Source organism: Neophocaena asiaeorientalis, unplaced genomic scaffold, assembly GCF_003031525.2.
Source record: "Neophocaena asiaeorientalis asiaeorientalis breed wild unplaced genomic scaffold, Neophocaena_asiaeorientalis_V1.1 scaffold102, whole genome shotgun sequence".
Lineage (NCBI taxonomy): Eukaryota > Metazoa > Chordata > Mammalia > Artiodactyla > Phocoenidae > Neophocaena > Neophocaena asiaeorientalis.
Window position 1 is genome coordinate 1,393,257 of NW_020175078.1, and position 16,781 is coordinate 1,410,037.

Sequence of the window (16,781 nt, forward strand, 5' to 3'; positions counted from 1 at the left end):
CAAAGTGCATTGTATTATATTAAGTCAAACAAAGTGTATATTATAGAAAAGAGAATGTGAGTCCGTACAAGGGAGGTTTTTCTAATAACTAAATTTATTAAGTCATGGGAAAGTGGCATGTGAATAAATGTGGGTCTTGTCATTGAAATGAAAACGAAAACAGTTTGAGATGGTGCAGACTTTTTCTCCGGGAAATAAGATTTTGCTAGTTGCTGTCTAAAGTCACCATACATTAGTAGTAGTAGTAGTAGTGCGGCTTGTGGGCTCTTAGTTCCCAGACCAGGGATCGAACCTGGGCCCCTGCAGTGGAAGCTCAAAGTCCTGACCACTGGACTGCCAGAGAATTCCTGACCATACATTATTTTTAAAAACAAAGCAAAAAATGAAAAAGGGGTAACTTCTTAGGTCCCTAACCACTCACAGATTCTTTGAGTGTTTTTAATATACTCGAAGGACAGAGGACTGGCCCACATTTTCATCATGATTGTTCCCTACTTTCTTCAACCCAGGGACTTTTTGGTGGGGTAGAACAATTTGAAACCCTTTCCAGATATTCTAGTAAAAGTTTCCTTCTTTCTGAGGGTAAAACAAGAGTGAATCAGAGTTGATATGACTGGGATCGCTACTAACTTTGAACAAGACGTATAAGTCACAAGAATGACAGGAGACGCTGTTACATGAAGGATCTGTACTGGGTGATTTCTGACCTCTCTGTCTAATTCTAAGTTCTCTGAGTTCTAAAACTCTGAGTTCACACATAATCCTTATCTACCCCTGTGAAAAACCGTGTCCTGTTTGCTGGAGCACTCACAGAATCACATCTTTATACCTCATTCCCTGAGTAAATTCAGGGGCAACACATCACACACCAATAACCCTAGCTCTTTGTTCCATCTTTTAAATGATTTATAGATATCAAATACTTAATTCTACCAAATGCCTTATTACAATCAAGGAAAACAGTTATGGCAGTTTTCAAGAAAGAAGGTTTAAATTTACGTGTAATATGCCTTCCAAAATTCATTTCAAAATGCACTCACTGTCTTGTTTTGAATTCTTAGTGTCATTTTTTCCCCCTCTGGCTCTTCTGTATGTAATGATTTGTCAGTCAATGGCATTCCTATAGGTACATCTCTGTCAGAATTCCAAAAGCACATTAGCAGAGGTAAAACAAAGCCCTCAGAGGTAGGCATATTTTACTGTAAGATAACATTCCCCTTTTAGGCATTGTTTGCCATGTGTCTTTGAACAACTAGGGATTGTATTATCTCATTGTAGCAGAAGGCTTAGTGTTTTCTAACATAATTATGTGATGAAAGAAAGTGGAGTTTAGAATGGAATATATTGTGCTGCTTATGTTTTTAAATGACAGGCTTAATAACAATAAAACAGGTAACTGTAAGTAATAAACTAAGAGAATAATATACAACTACATCTAACTGGAGGTACTGAGAACTTCTTAGAATAAGTCTCTGTAATGGTTAAATGGGATAATCTTAAATCAGCTTAATTTATTGGCTTTACCTGCAGCAAATTTTCCCCTATAGAATACAGTAAATCTAAATAAGACATTTGCTATTTTATTTCATTTTATTTTTCACATTCCAGCATTCTTTCCTTCCTTTTGATTATAGCACCGTGGTTTCCTTTGGGGAATTACTTCTTACTCATTCTTTGCAGTCTTATTAATTGTCGACCAAAATGCCCACCCTCAGCTGGTTAAAGTGTGAGTCCATGACCCAATCAGATGTTTCTTCCCAAGGTTTGACTCTGTGATAGAAAGATAGAAAAACTAGAGCCCATTCATCCCCAAGGGAACTTGGCAAAACCCCAGACTGGTTCTTGCTACCTGTATCCCTGGAGCTCTTTGCCAAGACAATTTTGCACTTACTCCTTTGGTCTGTGAGTCACCCCATAGCCTTCTAATAAGTCCTTTTTTTATTATTCAAGTCTTCCAGAGCTGGACTTTGTTGTTGCAACTAAAGATCACTGATTGATGCACAAGAACTTGCAATCCTCCTCAATCTGTGTTATCTTTCTGAATGATTATACAGAATTTAACACTTCTTATCAGTATATATATGTGGAATATTTATTTCTTTCCATGGATGTGTGTGTTTGTGTGCATGCTTGTATGAATGTGTTTTGGTATGTGACACATATGGAAATACCAAGATTCCATCAACATCTTTATGAGAACTTGATCTTTTCTAATTAAGGGAAATTGCTGGACTCAAAGCAGAACACAGGTGTATTCTAAGGAGTCTCCTTTAACACTTTCTCCAGTTCATTAGTGAATTTGTAAGCCTTATTTTAGTCAAATGAAAAGAGAAATGTTCTTTTAAAGCTGTTACACAATGCTATACACATACTAATCTCATAGCAGGTTTGTGCTTAATATCTGGAGAAAGAGCTTAACTAGTTAGATTTTATTAACTACCATGAATTTCCTTCAAGGGAATGTGAAAAAGATTGTACAAGCTTAGCAATGACAACACTTCTGGAATGTCAACATAGATTCTTTAAAAGACTGAAGAGAATGTGGAAAAAGATGTTACAGTCTAAAGATCTGAGGCCAGGGAGGACTGAGATTTTGGACTTTGTCTTGCCGCTTTCACTGGATGACGTTTGATGTTTATTTCACCTTTCGTGGTTGTAATTTTCCCGGCAGTGGAGGGAAGATGAAAATTTCTTTATCTGCCTCAGAAGGTTTTATGAAGATCAAATAAGATGCCCTCCCGTTATTCTAAGTGGAATAAGTCAGACAGAGAAAGACAAATACTGTATGACCTCACTTTTATGTGGAATCTAAAAACACTGAACTGGTTTGTTCACGGGAGCTGGTGGGACTGGAACCCCACTAGGTTCCTAGACCCCACTAGGTTCCTAGACTGAAAACCCACAGGTGCTAGACTGAAAACACGAGACTCTAAGGCTGAGAGGGGTTTGTGCGGCTGTGCAGGAGCGCTGGCATGGGCGACTCTTCCTGCGGTGGTGTGGGCTTGAGGAGGCGGCTCGCGGGAAGGAGGCATTTAGGGTGAGGTAACACAGACCGTGGAGCCAGATTTGCTGAGTTTGTACCTCAGCCCCAACATTAAAGCACTCTATGGCTTTGGGCAACTCAGGTAGCATGAATCTCATCAGCACAGAGAGAAAGCTTCACTGAAAACTCACTGCAGAGCAGCGGGGGAAGCCGGATTCCATGATGGCAGCAGCAGGGTTCATGGCAAGAATCACGGCGTGCAGGCCGCCCCGGGGTGGTCTCGTCTTCCTGCAGCTTGTAGACCCTCAGGCTCAGGAGGTGTTTCAAGCACACAACCTTGAGAGAGTAAGGTGTTCTTGAGACCATCCGTACTGAATCTGTGACTGAACCCAGTGAAGACTGCTATATAAACGTTTAAGATTCTGGCTGCTCATGCAGAGACCTATTTCAGCCATGGGCTGCTGGAGATAGCCTCGTAGACAAATTACTACCAAGTCAGCCTGTTCTAGCTGAACGGCTATTGTAGATCCTCATAATCTGACTTCACAATGGAGACTGCCACATTCACTGCCATGTGGCTGACAGGGTCTTGGTGCTCCAGCCGGGTATCAGGCCTGAGCCTCTGAGGTGGGAGAGCCGAATTCAGGACATTGGTCCACCAGACACTTCCCAGCCCCATGTAATATCAAATGGAGAAAGCTGTCCCAGAGATCTCCATCTCAACACTAAGACCTAGCTCCACTCAACGACCAGCAAGCTACAGTGCTGGACACCCCATGCCAAACAACTATCAAGACAGGAACACAACCACACCCATGAGCAGAGAGGCTGCCTAAAATCATACTAAGTTCATAGACACCCCAAAACACAACACTGGATGTGGTCCTGCCCACCAGAAAGACAAGATCTAGCCTTATCTGCAAGAAAACAGACACCAGTCCCCTGCACCAGGAAGCCTACTCAATCCACTGAACCAAACTTACCCACTGGGGGCAGACACCAAAAACAATGGGAACTATGAACCTGCAGCCTGCAAAAAGGAGACCCCAAACACAGTAAGTTAAGCAAAATGAGAAGGCAGAGAAATACGCAGCAGGTGAAGGATCAAGGTACAAACCCACCAGACCAAACAAATGAAGAGGAAATAGGCAGTCTACCTGAAAAAGAATTCAGAATAATGATAGTAAAGATGATCCAAAATCTCTGAAATAGAATGGTGAAAATACAAGAAATGTTTAACAAGGACCTAGAAGAATGAAAGAGCAAACAACAAATGATGAACAACACAATAAATGAAATTGAAAATTCTCCAGAAGGGAACAATAGCAGAATAACTGAGGCAGAAGAACGGATAAGTGACCTGGAAGATAAAATAGTGGAAATAGCTACCGCCAAGCAGAATAAAGAAAAAATAATGAAAAGAATTGACAACAGTCTCAGAGACCTCTGGGACAACATTAAATGCACTAACATTCGAATTATAGGGGTCCCAGAAGAAGAAGAGAAAAAGAAATGGACTGAGAAAATATTTGAAGAGATTATAGTTGAAAACTTCCCTAATATGGGAAAGGAAATAGTTAATCAACTCCAGGAAGCACAGAGAGTCCCATACAGGATAAATCCAAGGAGAAACATGCCAAGACACATTAATCAAACTAACAAAAATTAAATACAAAGAAATATTAAAAGCAGCAAGGGAAAAGCAAAAAATAACATGCAAGGGAATCCCTATAAGGTTCTCAACAGCTGCTCTTTCAGCAGAAACTCTGTCAAAAGGGAGTGGGAGGACATATTGAAAGCGATGAAAGGGAAAAACCTACAACCAAGATTACTTTACCCAACAAGGATCTCATTGAGATTTGACGGAGAAATTAAAATCTTTACAGACAAACAAAAGTTAAGAGAATTCAGCACTACCAAACCAGTTTTACAACAAATGCTAAAGGAACTTTTCTAGGCAGGAAACACAAGAGAAAGAAAAGACCTACAAAAACAAATCCAAAACAATTAAGAATATGGTAATAGGAACATACATATCAATAATTATCTTGGGTTTCCATGGTGGCGCAGTGGTTGAGAGTCCGCCCCGATGCAGGGGACATGGGTTCATGACCCGGTCCAGGAGGATCCCACATGCTGCGGAGCAGCTGGGCCCGTGACACATGGCTGCTGAGCCTGCGTGTCCGGAGCCTGTGCTCCGCAACGGGAGAGGCCACAACAGTGAGAGGCCCGCGTACTGAAAACAAAACAAAACAAAACAAAACAAAACAAAAACTTAAATGTAAATGGGATAAATGCTCCAACCAAAAGACATAGACTGGCTGAATGGATACAAAAACAAGACCCGTATGTATGCTGTCTACAAGAGACCCACTTCAGACCTAGGGACATATACAGACTGAAAGTTAGGGGATGGAAAAAGATATTTCATGCAAACGGAAACCAAAAGAAAGCTGGAGTAGCAATTCTCATATCAGACAAAATAGACTTTAAATAGAGACTATTACAAGAGACATAGAAGGACACTGTATAATGATCAAGAGATGAATAGAAGAAGAAGAAATAACAATTGTAAATATTTATGCACCCAACATAGGAGCACCTCAATACATAAGGCAAATACTAACAGCCATAAAAGGGGAGATCGACAGTAACACATTCATAGTAGGGGACTTTAACACCCCACTTTCACCCATGGACAGATCATCCAAAAAGAAAATAAATAAGGAAACACGAACTTTAAATGATACATTAAACAACTGATATTTATAGGACATTCCATCCAAAAGCAACAGAATACACTTTCCTGTCAAGTGCTCATGGAACATTCTCCAGGATAGATCATATCTTGGGTCACAAATCAAGCCTTGGTAGGTTTAAGAAAATTGAAATTGTATCAAGTTTCTTTTCTGACCACAATGCTATGAGACTAGATATCAATTAGAGGAAAATAACTGTAAAAAATGCTAAGACATGGAGGCTAGACACTACGCTACTAAATAAGTAAGAGATCACTGAAGAAATCAAAGAGGAAATCAAAAAATACATAGAAACAAATGACAATGAAAACATGACAGCCCAAAACCTATAGGATGCAGCAAAAGCAGTTCTAAGGGGGAAGTTTATAGCAATACAAGCAAATACTAGCAAACAGAATCCAACAGCACATTAAAAAGATCATACACCATGCTCAAGTGAGGTTTATCCCAGGAATGCAAGGATTCTTCAATATACGCAAATCAATCATTGTGATACACCATATTAACAAATAAAAGGAGAAAAACCATATGACAATCTCAATATATGCACAGAGAACTTTTGACAAAATTCCACACCCATTTATGATAAAACCTCTCCAGAAAGTAGGTATAGAGGGAACTTACTTCAACGTAATAAAGGCCATATATGATAAACCCACAGCCAACATCATTCTTAGTGGTGCAAAACTGAAACGATTTCCACTAAGATCAGGAAGCAAGACAAGGTTGCCCACTCTCACCACTCTTATTCAACATAGTTTTGGAAGTTTTATCCACAGCAATCACAGACGAAAAAGGAATAAAAGGAATCCAAATCAGAAAAGAAGTTGAAATATCACTGTTTGCAGATGACATGATACTATACATAGGAAATCCAAGAGACAAGAATATACAATGGAGGAAAGACAGCCTCTTCAAGAAGCGATACTGAGAAAACTGGATAGCTACATGTAAAAGAATGAAATTAGAGCACTCCCTAACACTGTACACAAAAATAAATTCAACATGGATTAAAGACCTAAAGTAAGGCCAGACACTATCAAACTCTTAGAGGAAAACATAGGCAGAACACTCTATGACATAAATCACAGCAAGATCCTTTTTGCCCCACCTCTTAGAGAAATGGAAATAAAAACAAAAATAAACAAATGGGACCTAATGAAACTTAAAAGCTTTTGCACAACACAGGAAACCATAAATAATACAAATAGACATCCCTCGGAATGGGAGAAAATATTTGCAAACAAAGCAACTGACAAAGGATTAATCTCACAAATATACAAGCAGCTGATGCAGCTCAATATCAAAAAACAAACAACCCTATCCCAAAATGGGCAGAAGACCTAAATAGACGTTTCTCCAAAGAAGATATACAGATTGCCAACAAACTCATGAAAGGATGCTCAACATCACTAACCATTAGAGAAATGCAAATCAAAACTACAATGATATATCATCTCACACCAGTCAGAATGGCCATCATCAAAAATCTACAAACAAATGCTGGAAAAGGTGTGGAGAAAAGGGAACTCTCTTTCACTGTTGGTGGGAATATAAATTGACTCAGCCACTATGGAGAACAGTATTGAGGCTCCTTAGAAACTAAAAATAGACGTGTCCCAGCAATACCAGTACTGGGATATACCCCAAGAAAACCATAATTCAAAAAGAGTCATGTGCCACAATGTTCATTGCAGCTCTATTTACAATAGCCAGGACATGGAAGCAACTAAGTGTCCGTCGACAGATGAATGGATAATGCAGATGTGGAACATATATACAATGGAATATTACTCAGCCATAAAAAGAAATGAAATTTAGTTATTTGTAGTGGGGTGGATGGACCTAGAGTCTGTCATACAGAGTGAAGTTTCGTCAGAAAGAGAAAAACAAGTACTGTATGCTAACACATATACATGGAATCGAAAAAAAAAAGGTTATGAAGAGCCTAGCAGCACGACAGGAATAAAATAGACGTGGAGAATGGAATTGAGGACACAGGAAGGGGGAAGTGTAAGCTGGGTCAAAGTGAGAAAGTGACATGGACTTATATACACTACCAAACGTCAAATAGACAGCTAGTGCGAAGCAGCTGCATAGCACACGGAGATCAGATCAGTGCTTTGTGACCACCTAGAGAGGTGGTATAAGGAGGGTGGGAGGGAGATGTAAGAAGGAAGGGATATGGGGATATATGTATACGTATAGCTGATTCACTTTGTTATACGGCAGCAACTAACACAACAATGTAAAGCAATTATACTCCAATATATTAAAAAATGAAAATAAAAATTAAAAAAATGAAAGCAGTGAACTCATACAGGTAGTAAAATGGTGTTTGCCCAATGTCGAGGTGTAGGGGAAATTGAGAGATGTTGATCAAAGGGTACAAACTTTCACTTACAAGATGAATAAAATTCTGAGGATCTAATATACAGCATGGTAACTATAGTTATCAACACTCTATTATACAATTAAAAGTTGCTGTAAGAGCAGAGCTTTAATGTTTGATTCCATTCCACCACAATAAAGTGGACATTGCAATAAGGTGAGTCACACCGATTTTTTGGTTTCTCAGTGCATATAAAAGTTAAGTTTATACCATACTGTAGTTTATTAAGTGTGCAATAGCATTGTCTAAAAAAGCAATGTACATACCTTAGTTAAAAAATATTCTAGAGCTTCCCTGGTGGCGCAGTGGTTGAGGGGGATTCAGGGGACATGGGTTTGTGCCCCAGAGTGGCTGGGCCCATGAGCCATGGCCACTGATCCTGCGCGTCCAGAGCCTGTGCTCTGCAACGGGAGAGGCCACTACAGTGAGAGGCCTGGGTACTGAAAAAAAAAAAAAAAAAAGAAATATTCTATTGCTAAAAGTGTTAACCATCATCTGAGCCTTCAGCAAGTTGTAATCTTTCTGCTGATACAGGGTTTTGCCTTGATGTTGATGGCTACTGGCTGATCAGTATGGTGGTTGCTGAAAGTTGTGGTGGCTGGGGCCATTTATTAAAATAAGACAACAATGAAGTTTGCTGCTTTGACTGACTCTTCTTTTCCTGAACAATTTCTCTGTAGCATGCAATGCTGTTTGATAACATTTTACCCACAGTAGAAGTTCTTTCAAATTGGAGACAACTAAGTTTACATAATGTTCTAAATCCTTTGTTGTCATTTCAACAGTCTTCACAGCAGCTTCACCAAGAGTAGTTTCCATCTTAAGAAACCACTTTCTTTGCTCATCCATAAGAAGCAACTCCCCATCTGCTCAATTATTATCATGAGATGGCAGCAGTTCAGTTACTTTTTCAGTTTCCACTTCTAGTTCTCTTGTTATTTCCACCACATCTGCAGTGCCTTCCTCCACTGAAATCTTGAACCCCTCAAATTCATCCTTGAGGGTTGGAATCAACTTCTTCCAAATTCCTGTTAATGTTGGTATTTTCACCTCTTCCCATGAATCATGAATGTTCTTCATGGCACCTAGAACGATGAGTCCTTTCCAGAAGGTTTTCAATTTACTTTGCCCAGATCCATTAGAGGAATCACTGCCTATGGCAGCTATAGCCTTACAAAATGTATATCATGGGTAATAAAACTTGAAAGTTGAAATTACTCCTTGATCCCTGGGCTGTAGAGTGGATGTTGTGTTAGCAGGTATGAAAACAACATGAATCTCATACATCTCCATCAGAGCTCTTGGGTGACCAGGTACATTGTCAATAAGCAGTAATATTTTAAAAGGAATCTTTTTTCTCTGAGCAGTAGGTCTCAATAGTGGGCTTAAAACAATAAACCATGTTGTAAACAGATTTGCTGCCCCCCAGGCTTTGCTGTTCCATTGGTAGAGCACAGGCAGAGTAGATTTAGCATAATTCCTAAGGGCCCTAGGATTTTCAGAATGGTAAGTGAGCATTAACCCCTAACAAGAGAGTCAGCCTGTCCTTTGAAGTTTTGAAGCCAGAAACTGACTTCTCCTCTCTAGCTATGGAAGTCCTAGATGACATCTTCTTCCAATAGAAGGCTGTTTCATCTACACTGAAAATCTATTGTTTGTTTAGTGTAGCCACCTTCATTAATTTTCTTAGCTAGATATTCTGGATTACTTGCTGCTTCACCTTGGACTTTTATGTTATGGAGATGGCTTCTTTAAACTTCAGGAACCAACCTCTCTGCTCGCTTCATACTTTGTGCAGCCTCACCTCTCTCAGCCTTCATAGATTGAAGAGAGTTATGGCTTTGCTCCGAATTAGGCTTTGGCTTAAGGGAATATTGTGGCAAGAATTACCATAATGTGACACAGAGGCAGAAAGTGAGCAAATGCTGTTGGAATAATCATGCCAATAGGCTTGCTAAACACAGAGTTCTCACAAACCTTCAATTTGTAAAAAACTCCGTATCTGTGAATCAAAACAAAGTGAAGCACAATAAAATGAGGTGCGCCTATATATCATTATATCTCAATAAAGTTGGAAAAAAATGAGATGCCCTTCAGGTAGTTCAAGGGAAATATTCTTTAAGTTAGAAGCCTATAAAAATAAAAGATAAGATGACAAACAATAGAAAATAATGAGATCACTGTATGGAAGGAATTACATGATTTGCATAATGGACCCAAGATAAATAAAACCATTAAAAAGCAGATTTAAAACAATGCTAATCACAACTGTATGAAAGTGTGAGGCTTATTCAAAAGCCAATTTGATGAGGTAAGCAACCAATTTTCTTTTTAACAAGAGACACCTTTTGCAGGTGTATAACAAGTGGGAATTAGTATCTGTCAACCACCTACTGTTTCTTAGGTTCTTTGTTAGCTATATTTTTATTGTCTCATTTAATCCCCCAAATAATGTGAACCAGATGTTATCTTTATTTTACAGAGGAGGAAACTGAGACATGGAGAAGTTAAATTACTTGCCAAAAATGGTAGTTGAGATTCAAATTCCCTGTGTATACATTTCCAAACAGAGTCTGGCTTGACCATGTGCTTGCTTTGGCCAATGGGATATTAGCAAGCGTGACATAAGCAGAGGCTTAATAACAAGTGCTTGTCCTTTGGGGGCTTGTCTTCTTGGCAGTGCTTCCTCTTGGAACCCTGAGACTACCCAGACAGGCCATGTGGAGGAGAATGGAGGTGCCCAGAGGAGGATCAGAACCAAGACCCCAGACACATGGCCTCAGTTGGTCACAGATCACCATAACAAATAAAACAGCGTGATTACCTGGTATGTATGATGAAGACATTAGCACATATCACATATCTTCTCTCATCTCATGGTATCCATCTTCCAGGTTTTCTTAAGAATTCTTTTTTAACATATAGAAATACATAATGTACTATAACAATGATTCTCCTTCCCTGAGAACTTTGTAGAACCAATCTCTGTTGTAAAGGAGTATGAGGGCAGCATGATTTCTTCCCTTGTGATAGTGATTGTTTTCTTCTGTATTATGCTTGAATAGTTTTTCTTTATCCTTGATAATAGCCTAACTAGCATATAAAGAATAGTATACTTAGAATATAAATTGGTGTTGACTTCTTTGCATCAAGTTTACTTCAAGCACAGCATATTCCTTTAGTCTGCAGCATTTATTTTCTTCATTTCTGGGAAACTTTTCTTGTTCTATATTTTCAAATTTGTTTTTTCATTTCTGCTTTATTTGTTTAGTTCCTTACAACCCAATATTTTTATGGTAGATAGTTTTTATCTATCTTTATTATCTATTAGCTTCTCTCTAATCTCTTAGACCTTTCTTTCTTTCTCCTTCTCCTCCTTCTCCTTCACCTTCTTTTTGCATTTATTATTTCTAGCCTTTTCTCTGTGAGAAAAATTCCATATTCAGCAGACTTTTTTCTTTCCTTTGCTTTTTCTAATTTGTTTATTTTTTTCTCAATTTGGCCAAAATCGGTTTCTGTTTTTACAACTCGGGATCATGGCAGGAAACAGAATTCATCCTCCATGCTTAAAATTTAGAGGTATTAAGAAAAGGATTACTGTTGGGATGCGGATGAGGTTAAGAGAAAAAAGTCAAGGAACAGTAAGATCCCAGAGACTAACAACTGCTTAAAGATGCTCCCATCCCTAGGACTACTGCACAAGGGAAGGAAAGAGTGTTCCTGGAGTCCACTGACAGTGAACATGTGGAAGAGGGGATCCCTCCCATGTAAGCTAGAGTTGTGGAGGATCATGCATGGGAACAGGGGAGAGAGGGAAGAAATACCTAGGATTCTCCCTTCTCCCACCCTCTGACTTTCCTGCCCACCTGGAAGCCTGGGGGAATGGGAACAAGTTTCAGGGGTCAGCTTCCCCTGAACCAGAGCAAGGCAGAGAGGGGCAGAGAATGGTGGTACTGACAGTGGTGGGTGGGGAGTTGACCAATGAGAATGACCAGCACGTACTTGCCAATTTATGTTACTTTCTTAAAGGATCACAAAGATTTTAACTCTTCAACAAGTCTCAAATACTTACTCCTTCCCACTGGAGCATGTGTGTGTCTGCAAGTGCATGCACACACACACACACACATACACACGTGTATGTGTTTATATGCACATGTGCGCATTTGCCAAGTTTCCACCTGTATCATCATGAAGCCTTGATCTTTCCAAATTTGAGGAAAAGTATAATCTTCAAAGCAGAAAACAGGTGGTATCTTAGGGAATCTCTTCAAACAGTGAGTCCATTTCATTTCCAGAGTTCATCAGCTCTATTTTATTTAAAGAAAGAGAGAAGAGCCAAAGAATTTCATAGCCATAGAACAATGTTATCCACCCTCAATTATTTTTCTCAGATTGGCAGGTTTCCTTTTCATCTCATACTGTTGCTTTATTGATTTGTTTTTGAGCCACTAAAAAAAAATGAATTTTTATTCTTATGAAATCTGTCTGTAGCCTGAAACAATTGTGAGATATTTCCTTCTTGTTTTAAGCTATAATTTATCAAGTGGGGCTCTTTTACTTCATGTTGAATATTTGTTTGTTCTTGCCATGCTATTATTTTCATCTTGATCATGCTCAGGTAATACTCCAGTGGTACAGTGTTGATGCCTTCTTCCTACCATGTGAGGAAGATTTGTTTTCCTCACATTTACAGGTGGTGGGCTGAGTATTTTACATTATATCCACTTTTCTATAGCCTGAGGGAATGTCAGGGTTAAGGGGCCAGCTCAGTGGAGGGGAACGTGTGCAATGTGCATTTTCTTTGAGTTCTTGGACTCTGTTCTCCCTCTTGAGTGTTTCTCACAGCTTGGCACCAGCTTGCTGTGTTCCAGTATAAGGAGACAGCCTTCCAGCTCTGTGTTTGGCAACCACTGTTAAAGAATGTTGGCATTGGATGGACCTAGAGATTATCATACTAAGTGAAGTCAGCCAGGCAGAGAAAGACAAATATGTAATATCACTTATATGTGGAATCTAAAAAAATGATACAAATGATCTTATTTACAAGACAGAGAAATACTCACAGACATAGAAAACAAACTTACGGTTACCAAAGGGGATAGAGGGAGAGGGGTGGGGGGAGATAAATTATGAGTCTGGGAGTAACGTACATACTGCTATATATAAAATAGGTAAACAACAAGGACCTACTGTATAGCACAGGGGACTATACTCAATATCTTGTAATAACCTATAGTAGAATAGAAAAGAATCTTAAAAAAATACATATGTCTTACTGAATCACTTTCTGTAGACTTGAAACTGACACAATATTGTAAATTAACTATACTTTAGTAAAAGTATTAATTAATTAAAAAACGTTAAAAGAATTTTGGCGTAAAGAACAGGTCAAGCATCACGGAATTAAATAAGTCAGCTTTCCTATGTGAAGTCAGAAGATGTTACATCTAGATAGAGTAGCGTGTTTCTCTGAGAAGATAAATCTTACTTGGCTCTCTTTAAATCTATTGTTGATAACTAGCAGCTACAAAATTTCATTCTGATGTTGGCTCTATGAATTAGAAGGAAGGGATGCCAACCAAGAAGTTGGGAAAGCCCATGAGCATCATTGTAAATAGAACCAAAAACCCAAATAAAGGAGTTGGGTGGAGATGTTTCTAAACAGTACAATGAGAAATGGGTCGGTGCAAGGAGCTAAGAAATAGCCTGTTTAATTCCATTTATTTTTCCATAAATTCCAGAAAGAAGTCCATGAAAAGTATTAAGCTACATAGTTTCTTACCACTACAATTTGGTCATGTTTTGTTCCCAGTTAGTAAAGAATCTTTAGATAATATTAAAGGAGTTCTGTGTAAAGTGAATATACATTTGTTTCTTCATAGCATCTCTCTGGTGAACAGTCCCTGGAAGTTTTGGGGTAGCTTTATGGAAAGAGAGAATGGGGGGAGGGGGAGTGGGAAGTGGAAGAAGGAGACAGGATTATTAGTTATAAAAATGATGCAATCCTAGAGCTTCTGGTGGCCATCTTTGCCACTTTGAGGGGGAGAATCAACCCAGAGCAAAACAGAGATAGAGTGAGAAAGTCAAATCCTTGAAGACATCATTTGAGCACCAGGATCTAGCCGTGCCTGAAGTTTATTGCTTGAACTTCCCAGTTAGAAAGCTAGACAAGTCTTTCTTTCAACTATTTTGGGTAGGATTTCTGTTACTGAAAGAGTTCCTTTATTAATATATTATGTTCCCCAGAGTTCAGCAGGGAGGCAGAAATAGCTAGGCCTGCACTTTGGAAAAGAGGACCCTGTTGTGGGGGATGAATGTAGGCAATAAAGAAAGGGAGCACTTAGCAGCTGTGTGTGGGGGAAAAAAGACAAAGAACAAGCAATAACAACAAAACAGGAGAACTTAAGTCCCCAAGTGACCCCACTTGGAGGTAGGGCAATCTGATGATGACATTTTTTGTGCCAGTTGATTTGTCTGGTAAGCCCATATAGGTGACTATTCTTATCTTGTTTTTTGTGTTTTCCCCCCAAAATTCCTTCCTCATCAGTAGAGGACAGTGTCAGAGGGAGGGACCATTAGGAAGTGAGCATGGGGGGTGTTATTATTATGCTGTTTTTGTTAATTCTTACGAAAATTTGTAGTCATTTACAAATTTTGCTGTGTTGTAATTTTGTTATTACTCTTGTTTTTCCAGGAGACCAAAAGTTCTTTGGAAACGTGGATTATATCATGTCTTGCTTATCCCAGGACACCCAATGCTTGGTACAGTCCTGGACAACCCCAGCCATGGAACATTGAACATGTTTGTGGCAGAGACCCAAATCTTTATCTCAGAGTCGAAAGCAGTTGCCTTGGTCTGGTGGAAGTATCTTGCTCAGAGGAATGGCACAAGAATAGAAGACTCAGAAAAGTAAGGGTCCAAGGGCCAGCTTATGGCTTAAAGGTACCATTAAGCTTACCTGACCTACTTTGACATTGCTAAAAAATTATCTGCAGAGAGAAAAAAATACTACTGCAGCAATGTAATATACTTCTGTTTTGTATCAACATTTAATATTGTGCTGATTTTGTGAATGACAAATGGTCTATTTTACAGTCACAAGTTTTCAAGCCATCACTTTATGACTATCAATATTTTGCCTTTTAAAATTCTCAGTAATAACGTATCATGGATATTCTAGGAAAATGTAAACTTTGGAGGTCAGAGAGAAACAACATTACTTCATTCTTTTTCTTGAATGAAAAGTTGTAAAGCATATTTCGAAACATTGTGATAAAAATCCCAAACGCAGTTGTAATTTTGCTTATCTGATTGTTTGGTTTAATGCAATTTTACTGAGCCAGCTGACCAGCTATTCAAAATTAGTCAGTAGTTTGGAAAAACATGACATCATCATTTGTGACAGCCTTAGACAAAGTTCTAAAGCAGGTGAATTTGTTCTTCAGGAAATGCCACCTTCTCTTTCTAACCTGATCCCGTTTGAAAGTGCTCTCTTTCTTCCACACTGACCCCATCTAAGGAAATAATCAAAATACTAAGCTGGTCACGTCACCTTTGATTGAAAGTGTTCTAATGGCCTTTGCCTCCTGGTCGCATAAAATCCAGCTTCCTCTGTAGGATAAACAAATTTTGTTTTTGTGATCTGGTCCTTCCCTATCTCAGGAATTTGCCAATGTATTTGATCCCTTCCTGAGTTCACTGTTGTTTCTTTTGTCCCACATTGTTGGAGGGCAAGGAGGTCTTTAAATAGTACTTCTTCCTCGCCCAAGTTTTCAGAACCAATTGAGAAATCAGACAAAAGTGTAAGGCATATGGGGACCAAAATATGACCTTTGTTACCAGTAGGATATTAGAAACATTCCCGTTGGTGGACAAGTGGGCTTCCAAATACCAGTTCCTAGAACTACCATCCCAGTAGATGGTCATACTAACTAAGGCATAGGCAGTGCTGGATGAGGGCAGGCCTCCCCACACATGGCCCCTATCTGCCCCACAAGGTACTACCCTGCAGGCAGCCTAGGTCCCAAGCAGAAGGGGAGAAGAAGGGGCTGGCCTACTTACATCCAGTCTCTCTTCTCAATTTTTCCAATCATGTTAACTCACTGTTCCTTGGAGGAGGACTGAGTGAGGCCAGGATGGGGTTGGGAGAGGAAGGCCAGGATTGTGATGCACATGGAGGACCCGCCATACAGTGTGAAACAAACTAAGTGGAGAAGACGCCTCACTCCAGAAAGATGGACTGACCTTCCAGCTTCACTTTTCTTATTGCCAAAGCACAGAGTTCCTTTAGTGAGGATTTGTGGATGGTGGAGCCTTTATTGCTTGTAAGTCTGAAAAATCTTTATTTTTCTCTAATTTTTAAAAGATTACCTAGTTTGGTGGTGGTTTAGAAGTTTCACAGATCTTCCTCAGTGGTGAGAAAGGCAAGGAAAAGTGCTAAGCTGGAATGGGGGCTCGGGGGCTCCAGGTGCTACCTTCCAGCCACAGCCATTTGGTCTTTACTTCTTTTACATATTGGGTTTCTGCATGATACTATTTTAAACAAAGATCCTGTCAATAGACAAAGTTTGAGAGATGTTATTGTAGACTAATCCTTATAAAAATAATAGTAGCAAACATGTAAATAGCACTAATATGCCAGGT

The 16,781-nt window shown here is 39.2% G+C and overlaps 1 long non-coding RNA gene across 1 annotated transcript in view; it reads left to right on the top strand.

Moving 5' to 3' along the window:
- LOC112412421 (uncharacterized) overlaps positions 1–15,050 on the top strand; it is a 63,337-nt gene extending 48,287 nt beyond the window's left edge. The window contains exons 2-3 of the long non-coding RNA XR_003005799.1: positions 10,815–10,961; positions 14,832–15,050. This is a non-coding gene — a long non-coding RNA (uncharacterized LOC112412421). The remainder of the gene's footprint in view (positions 1–10,814; positions 10,962–14,831) is intronic.
- The last annotated feature ends 1,731 nt before the right edge of the window (positions 15,051–16,781 follow it).